This window comes from Aptenodytes forsteri, unplaced genomic scaffold (genome assembly GCF_000699145.1).
Source record: "Aptenodytes forsteri isolate BGI_AS27 unplaced genomic scaffold, ASM69914v1 Scaffold241, whole genome shotgun sequence".
NCBI classification, from domain to species: Eukaryota; Metazoa; Chordata; class Aves; order Sphenisciformes; family Spheniscidae; genus Aptenodytes; species Aptenodytes forsteri.
This window is the reverse complement of record NW_008795252.1, coordinates 11337270-11360421: the sequence shown is the minus strand read 5'-3', so window position 1 is coordinate 11360421 and position 23152 is coordinate 11337270.

Sequence of the window (23152 nt, the reverse complement as noted above, 5' to 3'; positions counted from 1 at the left end):
AGTTTTCTGAAGAGGAAGAAGCATATTAGGAAGAGATAAATATTTCTTTACAAAAAAACTACAACCCAAAAACATCGCTGTGCTTCAATGCAGAGATCAAAACTAGGCCTGCCATTTAGAAAATAACAGGAATGGGTCCATGCAGGCAGGGAGCACTGGAGCCCCCTCCTTTGAACAGATTCTTGTATGCTCACGTTAGTGCTGGCATGTTATTAGTGTTACTTAGGTGGAATTACTTAATGGACAGAGTTTTCCAAATTTCATCCCTGGCCTGGGCTTCTTGTGCGCTTCTTTGCACAAACATCAAAGAATGGGATTTTCTTCCTTTGCATAGTGGCCATTTAAATCTTGTTGGTTTCAAGAGAATCAGCACAGGATGAAAACCAAATTTTTTTGAAACTTCCATCATTATATGTCCTGGTTCATGATTAAGGAAATGCATAAAATAGTCTTTTTTTCTTGTAGATAATGTACTGTCCATTTAGAGTCAGGGCAAGGACTTCATTCCACAGTTTGCCAGAAATTTTTGTGAAAATTCCTCTCAGCTTAACATGTCAGTTTACTTTTTATTCTTAACAGAGCAACATAGCCCAATACTAGTGAAAATTATTTTTTCTTGTAGATAATGTACTGTCCATTTAGAGTCAGGGCAAGGACTTCATTCCACAGTTTGCCAGAAATTTTTGTGAAAATTCCTCTCAGCTTAACATGTCAGTTTACTTTTTATTCTTAACAGAGCAACATAGCCCAATACTAGTGAAATTATTGTTTGACCCCATTTCTATTTCTGCTTATGCTTTATCAAAGACTAACCTTAGCCTACAAATAACACATTTTCTGTATTACTAATGATTCATTGATCATCTGGAGGAGCCTAGCAGCTCTGGATAGGAAAGCTCTGTTGGCTCGTAAATCAATTTATTGTTTCCACACACAATAGTCACTTCCTCACCTCCAAAAGTCGAGTCAGCTATAGCATCTGAGAGCTTTGGCTCAGGGACTATATAAGGAATCAGTACCACGATGTCAACTGGATAATTAAAACAGATTTAATATAATCTGGTTTGGTATCAGTCCAGTTCTAGAAGGCTATAATCTATATCAAGAGAACCACAACCACCAGCTACTGCAACCACCTCAGCAGGGAGACCAAAGGAAAAACAGGTCTCTTGCTCCATGTTAGACTGGTACAGTTGGGGCAATGGAAATGAGATTGCCACTCTGCTCTTCTTCTCTGTATAGAAATGTTAGTTCACTTCTTCCTCCCAAAGGACAGAATTCACACTGAGAAAAAACAAACAAACAAACAAACCCTCCAAGTGATGAATTGTCAGCAAGTTCTTTGTGATTGTTACTTGACATATAATGTAATACTGGCAGAAAATAATTCCCCCTTCCCAGTCATTGTCAAAAGTCACTAAGCCATTTTTACGGTGTCCATTTTTACCAATTCAAAAAAGTCTGTACACAAGAGATGGCCTTACAGAAGGATAATCCCAACACATGGTACTTGGCTGCCAAATATCTAAAGGGCAGGAGGAAGGGCTGTGTAGCACATAACAGGAGAGAATCCAAAAGGGAATCAAGCGTTGATAACATCTCTCCCTCCCTGCAGTCTGTCTCCAATGCTGTCCCTTCTTGACAGATATTTTATCTTTATAGAGTGCTTTTTATTTTGTGGAGATGAATGCCCAGAGACAAGCACCAGTGAGCTCAGGGCACAAGGCACCAGGTATCATCATTTAACAGTTAGAAATACCGTGGCATTGCTCTGTAGCTGGAAGTCAATGAGTCAGCACAGAGCCACATGGCAGCGTGCATCTCAAAGCTGCATCTGTGCAGCTAAAGCCCAAGAACAAGGGGGAAGCTCTCCAGAGAGTGTGGTATGCACGGATGCTTGACATTACTCGCCCAAGTATAGTATGAGGCATAACACTCAGATGGGTAACACTTCTTTGCTTAACATGGTAGCTATTGAATGCCATATCCTCTCCATTCTGAAGCATCAGGTGATGCTTCTAGCACCTAGGCTTCTGATGAAACCCTAATAATTTTAGTATTGGGGGGGGGGGAACCAAATCCAAAAAGTTAAAGAGGGAGTGAAGGCAATTGCAATTCATTAGAAAGCTTGGAAGAGGGAAAGTCCTTGCAAGAGAAGGGGAGAAGAGAATGGTATGGAAGAGGCTCTGAGCAGAAACGTGCTACATGCAGTAGCCCTCATACACAGGCACACTCTGCCCTAAAACATTTCAAATTAGATCGTGAACAAGAGGCTAAAAGGAAGAAATGACAGAAAGAACAACAGGAGGAAATAAAATCAAATGGTCTTGGAGGTTAGCTGCTGTGTAACTCTCTTGTCCCAAAGGTGATTTCAGATTTGGTGTTCATGTGACTTTTTAGGAAACATCTGCTCTCAGTAATTACGGCTCATTTTGACTTGCTGATTTCTTAGAGATATTTTTGCAATAAAGCGGGTCATGTAGATTTGGAGGAGATGTGTGGCTTTATGGAGGAGTACCAAGAAGAAATCATGGTTCTCAAGGACGCCCTGCTATTGCTCAAGGACGCCACGCACAGGTGACTACAAAGAGGCTCGAAGTGGAAGCAGCATTTGGGAAGAGGCTGTGGCATTTACAGCTACATATCAACCACTTGAAACAGAGCGCAGCATTTTGACACCATGGCAACACTTGCCTCAGTTGTCCCAAAGCTTCTTAAGCTACCGAATCACTTCCAGCATAACGATCTCAAGGACTGAGAAGTTAAAACAAAACATAATTCCATCTTATTGCCAGCAACCCAATGCTCCCTTGTCCATGCTACCAGATGACACTGCTGCCTAGGAGATGTCTGGACCAGGGCAGGTGAGTACATACAGGTAGCATGTACTTTCTGATTGCTCTTTTTTACATGGAGCATAGGATATAGTACAAGTGGGTGAGCAGAAAAAAACGTGAGGGGAGAGCGAATGGAAGAAGTTCTTTCTTGCTGTCCCCTGCCCTGGTGAATCCATGCCTAGGTATACAAACATGCTGACTATTTAGTCTGTAATCAGGTAGCTTTGGTAAAAAACAGTAGCAAGAACCCTTTCTCCCACTTCTCAACAGCCACTAGCATTAAACAAATTGCTAAATGCATTCTGCTGCATGTTGAAGAAGGGACCAACTAAAACATTGCACGGCTTAGCTCCCTTTCCTTTCAGCACTGCCTACTTTGGCACTGGTATAACCTGGCATGACTATAACTTGGGGATACTAAACGTGGAATACTGGCCGATTCATCTACGAGGGCACACAGAAAGCAGTCTGAAGCCTTCATGTCTTCTGTCCTTTAGATGCAAAGGGCTGCATTTGAATTACTGAAGACACCCCCATTCACTTCAGAAGGAACTAACTACATCAGGCCTTTGTGGACAGCTAGTCAGAAAATGGCCCTGAATTTGCCCCTCTCTTTCCAATTAAACTATTTTGCTTGATTTACTTTATTTCCCATATGCAGCAAAAATGAGACTGTGTACAACTACTACTCTTTTGGGGTTTTCAGGTCTCCCCTAGCTTCCTTCACGTTGTCTTAGCAGTTTCACTTTTTATGCCATGTAAGAAGGGCTTAATGCAAAGTTTCCAGTTAAGGGTGGATTAACTCTAGACATCAGAATCAATGCCAAGCTAGAGTAATGCAGGCAGCTTGACCAATTCATTTAAAAAGCAAGTGATCAGAGCATGATAGCTTTGTGAGAGAAAGCATGCGTACAGCAGGAGTGAGAAATAGCTTGTAGACCTGAGGGCAATCCTACTAGACAAATGGATCAGTAGATTCTCATTTTCAGCTATCTGAGGCACAATCAGTTGCCTTATCCAACTTGTTGGTGTGCAACTGCTGGGAAAGTCTCAGGCTGGGTCTTATACTTTAAGGGACATACATTTTTATTTCTATTCAAGACAGCTTTAAAGCGCTGTCTGTGACTTTCAGGGAAGTAGGTTAAACAGTACTAGGATCCATGAATCAAGCTGGGTTTCCTTTCCATAGTTGTTACCGACGAGGAAGAACACGCAGGTAATGTGATCATAGGGTTCAGTCAGTTCATCCCTTGTCTATCCCCATCAGCACTGTTGCTTGTTTCAACAACAAAGGCCTACGCAAGATACGATTTGGGCCCCAACTGTAGGGTATTGTCATTCTTCTCCCCTTCCTCTCAGTCAGCATCCTACTCTGTTAATAGCTGCACTTTCACAAGACAGGGATGTCGCCAGAAACAGTCTAAGGTTTTTCAATGTCATTCTTGAAGGATAAGCTTTCTGTGGTGGAGCAACGAGGGGAAGGAGGGCAATAGGCACCCCACAAGATTGTGGCGGGCTCTGTGGGATCCCCGTGCAGTTAGAAATTAGATGCAGGATCCACCACCTAAGTTAGGCTGTGGCTCTGAATTGCTCCTTCTCTTCCACAGAGCATCCAAACCATCTGCGGAGAATAAGCATCTAACCTCCATGCTTTTGAGATACTGTATGAGCTCCTGCCCGACCATGGGTTTGCTTTAAAAAAAACCCACAAAACTAAAGGGGCTTTGCTATGTGTAAGTGGGGTGTAACCAATATGAGCAGAAGACTAGATTCATACCTCAAATAAATAGTTCCTAAGTTCCATGGTCTCTATCGCCTTGATCTTCATTTACTAACTGGTGTTAGCTAGTGGCCTTTCACCATGGTTTTACCTCTTGTTTGTTTGCATACAACTAACCACACAACTAAAATGTATCTCTTCCTTTCTCTCTCCCAAAATTGTTACACCTTAAAATATGACTTAAAATGGGGAGGAAAAAAAACAAAACACAGAGAAAGTAGAATTAATCCACTGACTTTCTTGAGTTAGGTTAGGAACATGCCCAGGCCATACAGTTTTATTTGGTGTTACTAATTAGCAAGGTGCTGACATCTTTGCTCATTAGCTCTCAGATTCATGGGATGAGGGGGAACTTTTTTCTTTAAAGAAACTTCATTTCAAACTTTGTATTTAACTGGGAGAATGTCTGCATCCTGCAGCATTAATTTCTGCATCACTTCTTGCAGCTAGTCATGGTGGGAGGGTGGAGAACTCGGTGATTTGCTGTTACTTCACCATCTCTAGATTCCTTTGCGCATCCCCACACCTCAGTGCCACTTAGCAAGTATTACAGGTGCATTTTAATGAAAGGATTTCCTATTTTGAATCCAACAGACCCCCAGCACCTGGGGAAAGAAAAGCAGTGGCAAATAGCAAAGGTTCTCTGCAGAGAACCCTTGGTCACACTTTTGGCAGTAGCTTTATAGGGATACACACTCCACCTGTAAAATAGTAAGCTGAATGCTACTGAAGCATACATACTTTCTAGTCCAGAAAAAGCTTTTCCTCAGAGGGTGTTTCTAGGCAGGATGAGAGGAGGATACTTTGGGGAAACGTGGTTGCAGAAACTCTTCCCAGAATCCACATCTGTCTGCAGCTGGTGTTCCTGCCTTGAACAAAATGCAGACAGACGTACATGCTTCTCCTAATTAACAGCCAGTTTTGTTTTTACAAAGCCTTTCGTGGTACTACCCAGCCCCTGCCAGATAGGGCACACACTGAGACTACAATAAAAAAAAGTGTTTCCTTCTCTGACTTACGAACCAGATAACGAGTTTGAAGACCTTTGACCCAGTACTGCTGAGAACCTGAATGGTTGGTTAGTCAGATTCCTAGAGAGGGAAACAAGAGCCAAGCCCTTCTTTAAAGCACACGACATTTCAGAAGGCTCTGAAGACAAAAGAAATGAGAAATCAAGTTTCACATCTTGTTCCTCCCCCTTATTCAACCATCAGGCACTGACCAGTTCCTACCTCAAAACAATCTTCACGTGTGTAAAGAGAAAATAAAACATTCTGCTGGCTATACTCACGCATGTCTCCTCTCTATTAATGCTCAATGGAAGTACAGAGATGAGACCAAACCCCTGCGGATTAGAAACCTTAGAAAAATCCCACCTGAGAGTTACTTGCTCCGCTCCAGATGAAAAAACAAACAATACTGCCACTCTGCTCTTTTTCCGTCTCTTTGAAAAATCTCAACTTAAAGTCTGATCTTATGTGCATAGCTTTGAGTTCACAGCGTGCTTCTACTCCAAGGCTTTCGGGGTGCCGTACTTCCACTTGATATTCTGTTGCTTTTTGCATTTCTGATATCTGGCTGCACAAAGTCTGTCAAAGGGAGTGCAGTTTGGTGCTCCTGCTATGCTTTTCTTGTAAGGTCATGCTGTCCTTATTTGTTTCAAGCCCTTTTCTCTAGTTCACAAGGTTAAAGAAATTCTCACATTGCTCACGCTGTTAATTAGTCCGGCATACAGCAAGTGCTTGTAATTAGAAATATTTTTCCAAGTGCTTTCTAGAAAAATCCTGTTGCAAATTCCCTTGGCTTTTGTGGGACCACACGATTCCACACAACCTAATGCCAGACCTTCATACAACCAGATCACTGAACCACAAAGATACAGTCTGTGTCAAGCATTGATCACATTTTTATCAAGTTTACCAGCACACGACGCAGAGCTTATGCTAGGTGTAAAAGGACCAACAACCCCTGCTCCACCTTGCTATTGTCCAGTTGGTTTATAGTTACTTTTAAAACAAATGTGACCAGTAGAGTGAGTTTATGCTAGTTCAGTGCTTTGCGTCCCGTGGCTATGGCAGTTTTCATCTGGCCCTACAAACCTCACAGCTGGATATGCTGCACTGTTGAACCACAGAGGGCTGAAAACTGATAAAGCAAGTCTGATAAATCCTGCTATGATTATTTTAGGAAGTTTTTAGAACAGCCGTCTGTTCCCCCCCCCCCCTTCCACCTCATTCTCCTCATGCCCATGCTCTTTTAGCAGGGAATATATTCACATCTCAGTTGCTTGAGCCTATTTAATTTAAAACAACAAGCTCTGAACAGACTACAACAAAAGCATATGTTCCTTTACAGTATTGACCACAGCCCCAAAAAGAAGAACAGGAGAGAGCAGTATTGCCTTTGCTGGATACCTCAGAGGGTTCCGAGATCAGCAGAGATGTAAGGAGGAGAGCAGGACATGGCAATGCCTTAAACTGCCATACAGTGGTAACTCTACGGGGTGGGGATCCCAACAGAAAATTTTCTAGTGTGTGTGCATGTGTGTGTGTGTGCGCAAACATGGGAAAAATGCAATAAAAATGTAAAGAACAAATTCATGCAAAACAAGAAAAGTGTAAGTTACTGGGCAACAGGAAATGGCCATTACCTTGGAAAGGACCTTATAACCTTCTCATATACAATTATTTTTGCTCACATGGGAGGCTGCCCGCTGCCTGTCTCTATGACTTCGTTAGTAACAGAAAATCCTGACTCAGTGCGACTGTGCAGGTACAGTGAACTTCCTCTCCTGGTGGATTCCTCCTGCCTGACTTGGTTGCGGTGCTGGGCTTGAGGCAAGACAGATACAAGAATGAGAAAACGGCTGTGGAGTGAGTGTTATGATGTTTTCATGGGGAGGGACCAAACTATCCCCAAGATAATAGCCAGCCTTATTCTATTAACTTTGTCTTCAGAGCACCTCTATCCAAGAACTGGGTGCATTTCCCAGACCACAGTCTGAAGGCACAAAAAACAAACCAGGGATTTGGTTCTCTGGAAGAAAGAAACTGAAGTTCAAGTAAAACAAAGCCATTTCTTTTGGAAGCATAGGAAGTACACTGTTGTTTCGCTTTCTTTTTAAATGTAGATGGTGGGAAATTCCAGCCAAATGGACTGTCCACCAGCCTCTTTGGCAATCCTTCTCCCAGGGATGGTCCTCCTCAGGGGCTTATCCATAACGGAGGGTAGGCATATTGTTGCAGAGCTAAAGAACCTGCTTCTGAGAGCAACCTCTGAGGCATGTTTCCCAAAGAAACCTATTGGCCAGAGACTCCCATTTATGCCTAAGAAGTGGTGCTCAAGAGCTCTTTCTTACAACCACAAGCCCCAAACTGATGACATGCTGGAGAATCAATCAGTTCTCATGTCCTGACTTGTTCCTGTATCCATGCAGGAACCCCCTGCCACTTTTTTGGCTTGGTGTATGCAAAGACCTCTCTTCCTACCAGGACATTGTCCCTGTTGCCACCCTTCTGTGGCCAGCACTGCCTTTGTGCCCATCCAGTCTGTGACCACACTGAGCAAGGCTCTCTGGGTAGCCTGGCACAGGAGATGGATGACCACTGGAGCTTTGAAAGTAGCTGGGCAAAAGTTAATCTGGAGCCTCAGTTGGAATGTCTTCTCTGTAACCTGGTTAGGCCTGTGAAGGAAGCAGTGGGCAGGGATCAAGGGGAAGCTGTGATTTGACTACGTGCCTGGCAAGGGCTGATTCCCTTTTTTGCAGCTTGGGTGCACCCACACAAGAGAGATTTGGATCAACAAGGGACATTTGGGTCGAGCTGAACTAGGCCTGACTGAGTGGTCCTTCAAAGAATCAAGGGCAGAGGCCCTTGCATGACCTCCAAGACCACGTTGCAGAGAGCTCCTGAGCTGCACTGACCCAAGAGCACCAGCTGGGTGGCAGACATGGGGTGAACTGGACTGCTTCTGCTCTTTCAAGGAAAAGCAACCCCTGAAAAGCTCTTCTGTCAGCAGTGGTCCTTGCCATGGGCCTTGGCCAATAGCCAGAATTGGGGAGGCATTTTGTTGCAGGGCTCAAGATCCTGCTTCCTGTCTTCTTCTCCCAGACCCCCAGCAGGACTCTTCAGCATTGGCCTTGCTCACCTCTTCACTGAGCATCTTTCCAAGTGGTGATATCACTGCATCTCCTTGGGGAGTCCTCAAGAATGACTGGACTCCATCCTTTTCAAAAAGGGCTGTGTTCAGTCTCCCAGACAAGCAAATACCTGGAGTCCCATGCCCCAACTCTGATGCTCCTTCTCCAAGAGGACTCAGAGCCACCTCTGTCTCCTCCAAAGAGAGAGGAAACCTTGCCCTGAGATATCTTGGGGCATTCTCACTTACAGTTGCAGGAGGTCAGTCTGTCCTCCTGGAAGAGGAAGGCCTTCATTGGGAAGAAGTATGGTCACCTCCTGAACTGAGAACAATGTTGAACACTGTGACTCCAGCCTGATGAAAGCCATTTGTGAAAGGCTTCATCTTGTGCTCTTCCTAGTTGTCCTCATGTGGTACAGGACAGAAAAGAGCCTGAAAAGGCTGTCTGCAAAGTGAATGTGCCACTTCACGTTTGGACCATTTCGCTTGGTGCCGAGAACAGAAACTGTGCAAGCAGTGCTCAATGTAGGCTCTGTCAGCCAAGGTGCCCAGGCACTGCAAATACATGGAGCTGTCAGAAGCATCTTCTGGCACTGTCTGATGCAGCTGCCTTGTGCTACCTTGATGTAAGCCTCCAGCACAACTAGAAAAAGGAAGGACTTCTGAAAGGGTAGAGGATCAGGATCTGGTTTCCTAGGAATTAGGGTCTCTCCACCGACGGGAGCTCCTTGCAATTCCCTTGCAAGTGTCCTCAGGTTTTCACTTCTCAGGGTCTCATCTGTGTCTCCCAGCTCTCTGCTTCATGCCTCAACCTGGAGGACTGTGTGTTCACTGGACTATGAAATGATCTGTTCAATCATGAATTTAGATAGGTGCTTTTTATAGCCTTGGACAAGCCCTTGAACTTCTGGATCATTTTTGCTGGTTACTTAAGAGGAATAATAGAAACTCCCAAAGGACACGACTGATATTAGTGTGCCCAGGCTGCAAGAATGCTGTCCCAGGTTACCTCTAGATACTATAAAATGGCAGCAGATATCTACACCTGCCCTTACCTTTACCTATACCTTCCTTCCCCTCGTGCCTAAAGAGTTAAAAAGCTGAGCACAATATTGACCTTCATAGTATATAAAAATATATCCAACAACATCAGCAAGTTAACTGTAGTTTTGCTTTTTAAGCTAGGTGTGCAAAACAAAACAGCTACTATGCACTTTAATATATTACCACACTAATGGCATATAAATAAAAGCACAAAACCTATTATCTCATGCTCTAAGATATATATTAAATTCAGTCATTCATCAGACAAATATTGTAGACCTTTCTTTGTATCATAGCCAAGAATAGCAGCATAGAGCTTTTATCAACAACAAACTGTTAAACCTTCTTGCAAGCCTAACTGAATCATCCAAAGCATCCCTGAAAATGACTGAACAGTTATATCAAATAGTCTCAATCAATCACAGATATTTGGCAACTTGTAAAGCAACGTAGGTTACTTCCTACCTACATTGAAGATATATTTTTAAGACACAGGTTCTTTTTGAACTCAGCATTTCCTAAGGGCATCTTAAATTAAAACTCAACGATGACTGCAAAACTTAACTTTCATGTTTGCACAATATATCTGGTTTTCAGTGAAATAAATACACATTCTACTCTCATTTCTTAAAATAACAGTGCTATCCAAAGCATCCCTGAAAATGACTGAACAGTTATATCAAATAGTCTCAATCAATCACAGATATTTGGCAACTTGTAAAGCAACGTAGGTTACTTCCTACCTACATTGAAGATATATTTTTAAGACACAGGTTCTTTCAGCATTCAGCATTTCCTAAGGGCATCTTAAATTAAAACTCAACGATGACTGCAAAACTTAACTTTCATGTTTGCACAATATATCTGGTTTTCAGTGAAATAAATACACATTCTACTCTCATTTCTTAAAATAACAGTGCTGAAGTATATTGTACAGATAACGATTCCTGGATTCTCTGTACATACAAGTATCCCACTGACTTTCATTGGCGTGAAGTTTTTTTTTAATTTAGTCAATCAAGGTCTTGGGGCACAGTGATAAAGCAATGAATATGTCTTGCTAGAAGTGAGTTAAGCGCCTCGGTCTGAACTTGTTTTGAAGTCTGCTTTGCCTTAAGACCAGCTATACTTGAGCTAAACAACCAGATGCAATGATAATCACTCCCCTTCTTGCATGCTCTGGGAATGGGTGTCCCTTAGCTGTGTTGGCCCATTGCACCACCTGAAGCAGAGCAAAGCTCTTCTTATGTTTTCAGTGCCGCCTCTTCTCCCACTCCCACAGCTGTACTGATCCTGGGCAAGCAGGCTTATATCCTCCTCATCCCTCAGAAAAACCACCAAGGTTGGTGGCTTCAATGTTAAGGTTTTCCTCATCATTAAGGTTTTGCTCAGCACAGTCTCTTTGATGGTGATCTCATTGTCAAAAAGGTTCATCGCAGATTTCAGACACAAGCAATCAAGTTAATACTCATGAGAGAAGCAGTGTCACCAGAGGAAAATAGGTAATATTCTGTGCTGAGCTGTGGGGTATAAGCAGGGCACAGATGTGATGGGAAGATACAAAAAGGCCAGCCTCGACGTCCAGGAGCACAGAGGGCACAGCTCTGGCACAGGCACACAGAAAGAAAGAGGACTAAGCACTTGGCTGAAATGCTGTGCCAGACAGAAAGCACAATAAAGGCCACTGGTCTCACATACACAATTAGCAGATACAGAACTATGTGTTTCGAGTAAAGATGCTGTGAAATGGAGAAGTCAACCACCTCATGGCTGAAAGCCAAACCTACCTTTTTCCTTCACCACTTAGAGGAAAAGCATGCCACTTGAACCCGGGGAGATCAGGGGAGGCTGCCTCTCAGAGGCAAGGTGCCTGTGAGCTTATTAACAGTATTTTGCATCCTGAAAACGTCACACACGGGAAGGAACAAGAGAATGCCTTGCTGGGGACACCCTGGCCCTCAGTTCTTGACTCCATGCCAGCCCCTCCATGCCTCTCTGTAACCTGCCCATTTGCTCTGCTTGGGACCCGTGGAGGAGTCTGCAGGGCCTTCCCTGGACACCTTCAACGTGCCAGAGAAATGCCTAAACTGTGGCTTTAAGGTGATGGGCAGGATATGAAACGAACTATAGCTGCAAGGCAGCTGATCGAAAGTCACAACAGAGAGTGATGGTGCACTGGGGACTTAAAACAACTGAATAGCATCACGGCAAGACAAAGAAGGATCTAACTGACTGGATGACCAGAGACCTCCAATATAAGCACAAGCTGTGGCAGGTCAGGTCTGGGGAAGCTCGCCCAAAGACCTCCGAGGAGACCCTTTGGTGGACCTGAACACCGATGGTAGAGGTCCCTGCCTTGCAGAGTGCCTGAGGCAGAGGAGCTACATGTGGGAACCCTGGTCCAAATCTGTAGGAGGGTCATCTGATCTCTCTGTAGAAATGGATCTTCTAGATACCGAGCTTCAGCAGCCCTGCGGCAGTGCCCATGTCTCAGGCTGCTGGCTCCTGGGCTGGGGTATAGGGAAGACATCAGCAACTCCAGGCATGCTTGGGGTTAGAGAGGTGACGCGCAAGGTGGAAGCAAGACAGCTATTGCAAGAGGTATTTGCTCCAGTTCATTAAAAGGGCCTTCCACATCCCAGCTCTCCACATCTCAGGAGATGGCCCTGCTGTGACAGCTGTGTTGGGCAGCCTGGACTCTGCCTTTCTGTGCTGCCCCTCTGCTGTTTCTTCCTCTCACCAGGGTCTTTCAAAAGAGCAATTAGTTCTCCAAGTTGCTCAATCTTCTCACCTTCACCATGAGATGAGAGGCCACAGAAGGGGCGTTCTTCTGAAACACCACGCAGTGGCTCTTGCCCAGCTCATCACCAGACTGTGTGTGGCTGAGTATATCACAGGAACCAGGGCCCAAGGAAATCAAAGGGTGCCAAGGTTGTCGTGTTTCTCAGTCCCCATCAGCCCACAAATGAAGATACAAGTTTGATCAGAGACTGATTTTCTTGCAGCAACCTCAGCATGTTGCTGCTGTTCTCTCAGAGGGACTTTGGAAAGTGAGAACACAAAAGGCCTTTTATATACAGAGCTGGCTCCTCCGCTCTCAGATGCTGCACTGCTTTCAGATGCATTTATTTGGAGCAATGGTGCAATCCAGTGGCCAGTTTGGATAGTAACACAGAAATACTGTACAAGCCCTAATCCACTGCAAAACCAGGAAGCACCTAAAGGGAGCTGCGATACCACTGAGCCTGCAGAGAAGCAGTGATGTCTATTGATGAGTGATCTTAAGAGATGCACAAAGGATCCGTGTTTCTTGATAACAGAGGCTCAGGACTAAGCTGTTGGAATCAATAAATGGGGCGGCTCTTCTTTACAGGCAGTAGAGCCCATCCTCACAAAACCGTACAACTCTCACTAACATTTTTCTGAGTATTATTTCCCTGTCATGCTAAGTACAAGTGCTGTGCATGCTGGCACCAAGCCCAGCACCACACCGCTCTGGAGCGGAAAGCACGTCCCAGAAGAGGACCGGCACCCCAGACCAGGGAGCACACTACTTCCACAACAGCCCTCCAGCAAGGAAGGGGCCCACTGTCTAGAAGGTGTTAGTGCTGCCACTGTCAGTAATAAATTAACATTTTAAATACGTTGATTTTCTGAGGGCCAGCATCTGGAGGCAGGAATGTGGATTTATTTGATCTGTTGCTATAGACTAGGCATTTTGGCCTGGAGAGCACATGGAGAGAGGCAAAGAAGTGGACCTGCAGGATCCTTTCATCCCAATGGGAAATGGTGTAGGCTTGGTATCACTGCTCACCCAAGGAATCACAGAGGTGAGGCCATAGAAATCCTGCAGAAATAGACTGTAGAAAATCTTAGTCTGAAGACTGACTGCTACCCAGCCAGTTGTGAGGAAGGATCTCCCCTCCAAGAATTGCCTTTGGACTCCTGCATTGGGAAAACGTCGGCTTGTGGCAGTGACTTGAGCAAACGTTGCACTGCGTAGCCCTCCTGAAAAGCCACTGCCGGAAGGGGAAGCGTTTATGCTGAGTAGACTCCTTACTCTGTGTAGTTGCTACATATGCTTTAGTTTGGAGAAGAGAGAAGAGGAGGTGTTGCTGAAGGAAGCTGTTCACCACTTTTGACCATATGAGATCAGAAATTGTCTTCTGCAAGCCAGGCTGCGACAGGAGTACCTCCAAGGAGAGGCTCAGCTCTGGGTGCATCTGCTTGCCATCTTCATCTCCCTCACCAACAGGCTTCCTGGCCATGTAGAAAGGAGCCCAAGAAACAGATCCTGAACCCCAACAAGATTATTGTGGTGTCTGTAGCTTGTAGAGTCAACAAGATTGGTCAGAAAGGCAACAGCAGCTAGATTAATGAGGGAAAAGAGAAATTCCAGTGGAAAGAGCAAACAGCATAGCCATTTTGAGTCAGTCCTGTTTACAGTTGTTTCTCCCTTCTTCAACATGCAGCCTGGCCACTGGCACACCGCTGAGGGAGCGCCTCCTTACGTGAAGCCAGTGGTCAGCTTTTGTCACCGAGTGTCCCAGTGAGCTAGCTGGCAGGGTTACAGTATAAAAGAAGAAATAAGAACGGTATAGTCACCTGTATTAGAAAAGACAGAGAGATAATCCCAGTGTGTGCCAAGAGCAGAAAAGCAGGACTTCAGGTTTGATTTATAAAGCATCCTCTGGGAAAAAACAAACAAGTAAAAAAACCCCACCACCACACACATAAATCCCTGAACTCCACTTAACCAGTAAGAGGAAGACATATGACAGTTTCAAAAGTAAGGGGGGGGGGGGAATCATATCTTCATATGTATGAGACTGTTTAGCAGTGACTTGGTGCTATATTTGAATACTCCTACAACCTGAACCAAGACTGATACATCCGCTGTGAGCATTTAAAAATGAAGCATTTAAGCTGCAGCATTACCAGCCAAGAACCTCCGCCCACACACAACATTTAAGGACTAACTTTTGGAAGATGCAAAAAGTAGAACATCAAATTAGTTCTTCAGTGTAAGCAAATCATTAAGCGATTCTGGCTGACAGAAAGTTGGATTCACTTGAGTCTGCACAGTAGTGCGTAGTCCTTCCGGGCTGTACATGCCAAGTGGAGGCATCAATGTGCAGTTTCTTTCCCTGCTAAGTGTGGCATCAGTTTTCCTCTGTTGCTTCATCACTTGCTAATTCCAGACTCACAGGTCCAGATCCTGAGCTCTGCTGGATGCTTGCAGTCTCAGATTGCAGAAGGCTCCCTGATACTCCATGGACATGCTTAGTGGAAGTATCTGGATGGATCCATACACTGTGGATGCATCTGTAGTACCTTCCAGGGCTTGACCCATACAAGGCCAATTTCAAAATAGTAGAGCTGTTTGTCAATAACCAGTAATTACTTGTTTATAGGAAGTAGAAGAAAAAGAGGAGGTGGGGGACTAGCGCTGCCCCAGATGCGTTGGGATGTATCTGCATCTGACAGAGTAAAACTTCAAATGCCACCTTGGATCTTGGCACCCAAATGCCGTTTTGTGCATGAACAGAGTCTTGGTGTTTGACCCAAGGAAGGGAGAAGTGAATTTAGAAAATAACTAACATCCCAAGCCTGTTCTTCTCAGCAATGTTCATCATATCCCAGAGAGCGCAGCCGATCGCCTTCCCCCTTGCTGTGCACAGCAGCAGCTGGGGAGTTGCAGGAATGTTTGTGCAACAAAGCCCTTTCTTCCTCCTCTCAGTCAACGTGCCCTGGAAATCTGGAGTTTTCTTCAGAAAGCTGGTACCACTAGCAAACCAGGCAGTACTCAAGTGGATAAAATGTACTCAACTGTCACCACTCCTCACTTCTGGAGTAGATGACACAAAAAGCAATTAAAAATAATTTTAAAAGCCAATTTTGCCAAAGATTTGGAACATTTGTATGACAAATCAGGATTTAAATTGAACCAGTGAAACTGAAAATGTTTTCCACCCTTACCCTGACAAATTCCTCCCCTCACAAGCCTTACAAAATTATCCACTCAGAGCTCTGCACAATTTTTTCATCAGAATAATTTCTGTTCACCCTCCTCCCCCAGAGAGGCTTGAAGAAGGTTTAACAATAGGGACATTGCAAAGCTGTTGGTGCAGGTGTGGGGTGAGATCTTGGCTGCATTTGAAGTCAGTTAAGTTTTGCCTTTAAATGGTTTGCATCTTTTGTCTGCTCTAGCACCCACATGCCATTCTGCTTCCAATTTTTAGGTGCAGCATTTTCATTTCTACTTTTACTGCTCTATCTTACCGTGTAAAGAGATTGCTTGTGGATACCCCAAGAGGTTACCAACTTCTCCAGCTTCCTGTAGTGTGTTACCATCCCAGATGACTGCATCTCCATGAGGTTTAAGAATGAAGTGGCTTAATAATTCACAGCAAATGGAGTATTTATGCAAGACAGATGTTACTGTAGAGAACTGGAGAGCACAAGTACCATACCTGTATTTTAACATAAGCCCGAGGGTATGATCCAAACACTTATAAACTAGCAACCTTTACATCTGTATCTGGGAAAAAACAGTTCAAGTGATCATAAAGAACAGAACATTATGATCTCAATTTTCCACAAAACTACTGCAAGTGGGAAGATAATTTTTCCTCCTTGGAAATCAAGCCTAATGCCTTCCAGTTTTTTGATTGGAAGAGATGGATGAAGCATGAAGCAGAGATATTTGCTCCTGGGGGTTACTGAATATGTTCGGGACAGAACATGAGGAATTTCAGAGGGACCTAAACTATTTAGAGTAATGGGCAATAAGAAGCTTGATGCTGATAAGAACAAAGTAAGACGGATTGAAAGAAAAAAACCCCATGAAGTGCTCAAAGCTCACAGAGTGTTAAAGAGGTAATATCAGCTAAAGAAACAGAGCCTAGTGTCATTGTAAACGTGTCAGTGAAGATTGCTATTGAGGAGGAAAGCCAAACAAGGCATGAAGATAGATAGGGACTGGATCATAAATAAGAATCAATTAGCATATATAGACCTAAATCAGTGGTGCAGCTACATTAAAAGAATATGATGGCAACAAAGTTCTATACACAAAAGTTAGGGTTGCATTGCTAATTTATATTCAATCATTCTCCAGTACACTGCCTCCTCTCCTCTTGTTGTGCACGCTTTATCATGAAACCTTTAAGCAACAGACATTTTAAATTGTCTAGTGGATTATAAGAAAGACAGGTAAGAACATTATCCCCATGTTCTGAAGAGGTATAGAGCTATTAAGTGACTTAAATCTATGCAAAAAGCCTGTGGAGGACATGGAATTAAGCCATCCCAGTCTCTGAGTTCCAGCCCAGCAATCTGATCCCAAGACTAATCTTCATTGTAAAGACAACACCAAGCCATGCCATCCCAGTCTCTGAGTTCCAGCCCAGCAATCTGATCCCAAGACTAATCTTCATTGTAAAGACAACACCAGTGCCCTAAGAATTCCCTTTACATCCTGATTTCCAAAACCAGAGTTCAGAGGGCTAGGGTTTATAAAGGGAATGCATTTTGAAATCTAGCTAAAACTCTGCCTAAGGCTAACTATTTGCTTTTGCAAGGGGAAGGAAAAAATCATCCTAAAATAATTAGGAAATAAGTACGTTCTGGAAGAGTCAGCAATCTTAAGGTGAAAATGCTGACACAGACCTTCAGTAACAGAAGTATAAACTTAGCCCCCGCTACCTCATTTTACAAAGGCAACTAACTAACAATAAACTTCTGGCAGGTTTATTAGCCCAGCAGTTCCATGGCTGTTCACACACCCAGTTTTCCCTTCCCTCTCCTCTGGCTTTGGCGGAGCATCCTGGCAGTTCCTCTCTCAGGTAGGCAATCCTGCTATAGGCAGGCAAGCAGCCAATTTGCTAATCCAATTATGCAAGACCTGAGGGGTGCACCATTTGTGAAAGAATAGGCTATTTTCATTATTTAATTACTAGTCCTGTTACTTGCCTGAAGAATATTAAAATGCCAGCGTAATTATGACATTGAGACAGCAGGTCAAAGCTAAATCCTTTCTGCAGATCTCCCCAAAACGTGGCTTCTGAGGGTGATAGAGGACTAAGCAGCAGCTTTAAGCCAGGTAGGGGATTTCAGACAGACAATGCCTAATTCTGAGTCTGATGAAACCAGTTGAGTTTAAACATTGGTTTTGATGGAGCAACAAGGCCAACACAGAGCACCTAGGAAAGTTCGTGTCCACTCGTTTGCAGTATCCTGGGACCACACAAAATACTTTCTGGAACTTCTCTCAATAGCTCGGGGAGTTCAATCATTTGGTATAACCTCAGTCCCTCAGAGATGCCTAATCCGTCATTCTCTCAATAGCTCGGGGAGTTCAATCATCTGGTATAACCTCAGTCATCCCTAATCCGTCGGTAACATCAGAAAACAGGCAGAAGCCTGAGGTCCTTCTGGCCATATGGAGGGACCAGGAGCCACCTTGGATGCCTCCAGCAGCTATTCCCTGGCAGCTCTTCTCCACATCACCTTCCTGGGAAGGGTGGGCTGGCAGCCGATCCGCAGCAGCCCAACAAACATCAGGTGGCCTGTGGTTTTCTGAAGCCTGCTGCCAGTTGAGACAAATAAACTGCCTCGAGCAGCTCTAACCTGAGTTGGATTTTAGAGGACACAATGACACAGCTGCTTTCTTGGCACCCTGCGCCCAGCTTGAGATGCTGGCCTGCTCTTTGAGACTCTCCTTGCTTTGCACTGGAAGAGGAGTCTAGGAACTTGCAAACCACTGAGCACAGCAATCTGCTGCTGTGGCTACCACGCCACATGAAGAAAAAGGGATGTCAGAAGGCTCTTTGATGCAAAAATATATTTATTCCCTTTTTAGAAGTATATTTTTTCCTTTGGGGAAAGGTGCAAACAAGACTTCAATTGTAAACCAAGCATTTTATTCTCCTGGAGGACATGGTGGCAAGGATTTATTTATTATTAAAATGGCTGCATATGTTATTTGCAGCACTGCCAGCTCGATTGTTATCTGGGTTTCTGTTCCTCCCCCACCCCCAAATTTTGTTACTTTTCTCAAAGTTCTGGAATGACAGTCACACCACCTCTGCAGACCAGAGCTCAAAAATAACACTGAGGGCTTTCTGACAACTGTATTTCCAAGATGTTCTTACAGGATATTATCCTAATAAAGGGGCAATCCATACATCTCTACTCAGAACTTTAGAGAGAGATCGGATATTTTCACATACTTGCATGCCTGTATGGTGGACCTAGAAGGGGGTAGCCCTAGAAGAAGGCAGCCCATAGCAATTTTGTCACCACAGCTTAGTGGTTCAGATGGTATCAGCAAGCGCGTTTGTTTTAGTCAAAAGCACTATCAAAAGCAGCTTGCCAGCAGGTAATTGAATAATGGAAAGTCATTTTCCCCATTTCTACCAAAAAGAGGCCTCTATTTGGGCAGCATTATTTGCAGTCAATTATTCTGCTATCTCCAGTTGTGCTCCAGGGAGCAGTATTACTTCTCCACAGAGCTCAGCAGCTGTTCACTAGTTTAGTCTCCCAGTTCCTTTTGCTTGTGTAACATTCACCCTGCCGTGCCAGATGACGGGAGCTGTAAGTGCTATCTGTTGCTCTGTATTATCCCTCGTAGGGTTTTGGAACCCATCCCAACCAGGGAAAGAGCAGAGCGCTTTTTATTTTCGGATTAGGATATCAAATGCCACAGTTTACCATAACAAAGGAAGGGTGAAGAGGAATAACTGGCATACTGAGAATGCCCCCTTAGGGACAAAGCCCAAGTATCACTGGTGCACTGGGACACTGCCACGCAGCAGCATTTGAAGGCTGAAAGCCATCACTTCATAAATATATTTTGGCAAGAACCTGCACTACTCTTTGATACACATTCTTCCTTTGCAATGACTCCACGATTTGTCTCTAAGACGACCACATCCCTGACTTGTCTGCATTGGGATTACGAGTAGAAGGATCACAAATTAGGGGAATCTCACATCTGTGCAGCATTTAAAGTCACTGAACACTGGCACACTGGGCTTTGATTGCCCGCACGCGCCTGGCTCTGCATCACTCACATGATCTGTCCTCCCAGGGCTGCATCTGACTCCATGCCCCTCCACACCTTGCACATCCACACACGTGATCTTGCGACTCCAAACCAGACCTGCACAAGGGCTCAAAGCACAGAGCTAGAGCACAGCTCCACCTACGTCTTTCTACAGAATACGTAGTGCCCCGAGTCATGCCACTTCTTGGGGAATGAGTTGGTGACAAACTTCATCACTGAGGACAACAGAGATGGTGGCTTTCACAGGAATCAGCTAGACCACCACACCCAGTTTTTCAATTTACAGTCATATCTGCCTATTTTTATATATCTGCCTGTATTTTAATATAAACTTGAAGGAGAGACAAAATGCCACCCTATCACCATTGCAGTAGGGAACTTAACTCTGACTTCAGATTTTCAGGCTCTTCATAGCAAGCCTGCTGAGTTTATAATGTTTTCTGTAATTCAAAAATAGCCCTGAAACTGCAGTTTGAACCCTTAGAGCCAGAATGCATTTGCTCATTCTTTAGTCATTACCCCAGTAGCAGAGCTTTAGCATAGCAGACAAAACACTTCGGTGAATACCACATTTGCTAGCAGAGGCAAGTTTAGTTCAGCAAGCTCTAAACCACAGCAACAGCAGAGCTCAGCCTGTTCCGTTACAGCATCATCAGGTTAACTTACTTTAACTGAAGCCAATTGAGAGCCTCTTCATCCTAAAGAGGATAAATATAGCCTTTTATTTCAGCTCAGCAGCACTCGCAGAACATCCCAACACCTAACAACAAGTAATGAGTCCCAACAGGTCTGAACCCAACTTCCTTAAATACTCATTCAACCCTATCACAGCTGGTAATCAGTTTTGGGGGGGGGTGGCAGAACATCCCAACACCTAACAACAAGTAATGAGTCCCAACAGGCCTGAACCCAACTTCCTTAAATACTCATTCAACCCTATCACAGCTGGTAATCTCAGTTTTGGGGGTGGGGTGGGGCTGGGCGAGGCTTGGCTTTTCTCTTCTCCCATTCTCCAGTGTGGTCCTGCTGAACAGGGCTTGGTCTGTATCTGCTGAAGAGTCTATGTGCTGCTAATGAAAAGCCTACGTTAGATCTTTCTGCTGCTAGAGCTTTGACCCTAAAGAGCCCACTTTAAGTGTAAGAGTTAGAAATGTAAAGCTGGATTGGAAGTGCTGGGCTGCAATGCTACAACGCTCTGGGATAGCTGGTTCCCCATGCAGCACATGTGGGAAGGCGAAGTGTCCAAGAACAGGCTTTTACCACAAGCGCCAGGCTGCCTTGGCCAAGAGGAAACGCTGAAGACAAGACTATTTCCTAAATCCTGCTCCTCTTTGAGGCTTTCTGAGGTGGCTGTTAGGAATACTCCTCTTACGTGGTCACTGTCTTGAACCCAATCTTTAAATAACCTTCTAAAACAGCTAGAGGAGGATTTTCATTCACTAGCTCCATGCGTGCAAGGTGGGAGAGGTTAATTCGTTGCCAGCATACCAGGGGATTCAGGGTCTGCTATCATAGGGGAGGGCACTAACTGTGCAAAAGCTCAGGTGGGAAGGGTCCTAGCCTCAGTTGAAACTGTGCTTAAAAATTCTCCAATAATTAAGCTTATGACTCCTATTACATTGAATGTTCCCTAAGGGAAGAAGGTGTGCAGAGGCCTTGATCCACTGTATTTTTTAAAATTTTCTTGTAGGGGTTTCAATCTATCTTCTCCTCCCCTGCACTGTGTCCTTAGAACAAGGCTGTGGCTGCTCTTTTTCTCCAACCTAAATAATAATTCAGGAAACTGAACAGCATTTGTCAGAAGGGACGAGGGTGGAGACCGAGGGCGCCAGAATGGGGGCTTGTACCACTTTAAGGCACTTTTGGAAATCACCGATCCTGTCGTGTATTGGATCCAAGTTCAGTGAGACCTCCTCTCTCCTGTGGTTTGCACAGCACCAAATGCGGCAACAAACGTGACTTGAGACTGCGGGCTCACCATGCCCCCCAGCTAGGAGGGGGTGAGCAAACACCCATTGGTAGCACCAACCAGTTGGTAGGAACCAGATACACCTCAGATGTAAGCGAGCTGCCAACATACTCAGCCCCTTTGGGAGCTAAGTACTCCCGAGTGTGCCCCGGTGCACAACTGCGGGATTGTACAGGCATCGCCATGGCCAGGAAGCGGCCAAATGGGTGACCTGATAATCTGCAACTTTTAGTTGCACATCCAGAGGGATAGTTAGGGGGCTGCATCCTAAGCTGTTTCGTTTATTGGACCTCAAAGATCCCCCCAGGCACCGGAGCTGCTCTCGCTGAGGGAGAGCACCTGGATTTCCACCAGTTGGTGTCAAGTACTTCCACACTGACTCTGCCCCACATCGGATGGTCCCAACCAGGTGTGGTCCCTGGCTGTTAGGTTTGAGACCATTGGGACATAGAAGCAATTATTTGTCTCTGTTTAAAGAAACTTTTAAGTATGACCTAACTTAAGTGCCTACCTGTAGGGGAGGCTGCACAGCTGAACATGCCAAACACAAAGAAGCAAAACAGACACCAAACCTCTGCCTCGCTTATGGGGCTCCTTTCTCAGCTGGCTTCTGAGGTTCTCAAATCTGTGTGTTATGGGGAGCCTGCACATCCACCCAGAAGCTGAAATCTCCAGCAGTGAAGCAGGGCAGTAGCAAAAGACTGAGCTCACAGTTTCCAAAAGATCAAGTAGTGAGGCCAAAGGAAATTAAGTATCAGAAGTGGGGCCTTGAGCCTAGAAACGTAATCAAAACCCGGGGAAGAGTTTGGCGAATGTTGGGGTCAGCAGTGCAAGTGCAGAGCGAAGCTGGAGAGTCCTTGAGCATCTGAGCTAAGCGCCAGGTGCTGCCAGACCGAACTGAGGACCAGTCTCTGCTGAGCAGCTCAGGAATTACTGACTCTCTCCTCCAGAGGAGATGCCTTGAATGGAGTGACCTGAAGTAGCTCTTTCTTCACTGTAAAACCGTCCGATCAAACATCTGTCAGGCATCAGGACTTCTACTTCACCTTAGTATCATGTGCATCAATCCTCTGTAAAACCGCTGACACAGCTCTTACAACACCGTGTTACTGCAAGGGAGACTCAAAGAGCTGGGAGTGCTCAGGATGACAAGAGCTGCAAGGTTCACACTCCCCAAATATCAATACATAATTGACAATATATGCATTATTGTATTTCTTTAAGAATATAAATATATAATGAGGATTTCCACCGAGAGGCCATATTTTTATTTATTTAGCAAACAAGTAAGTTGAATTCTGCTGGAATCTCTCCAT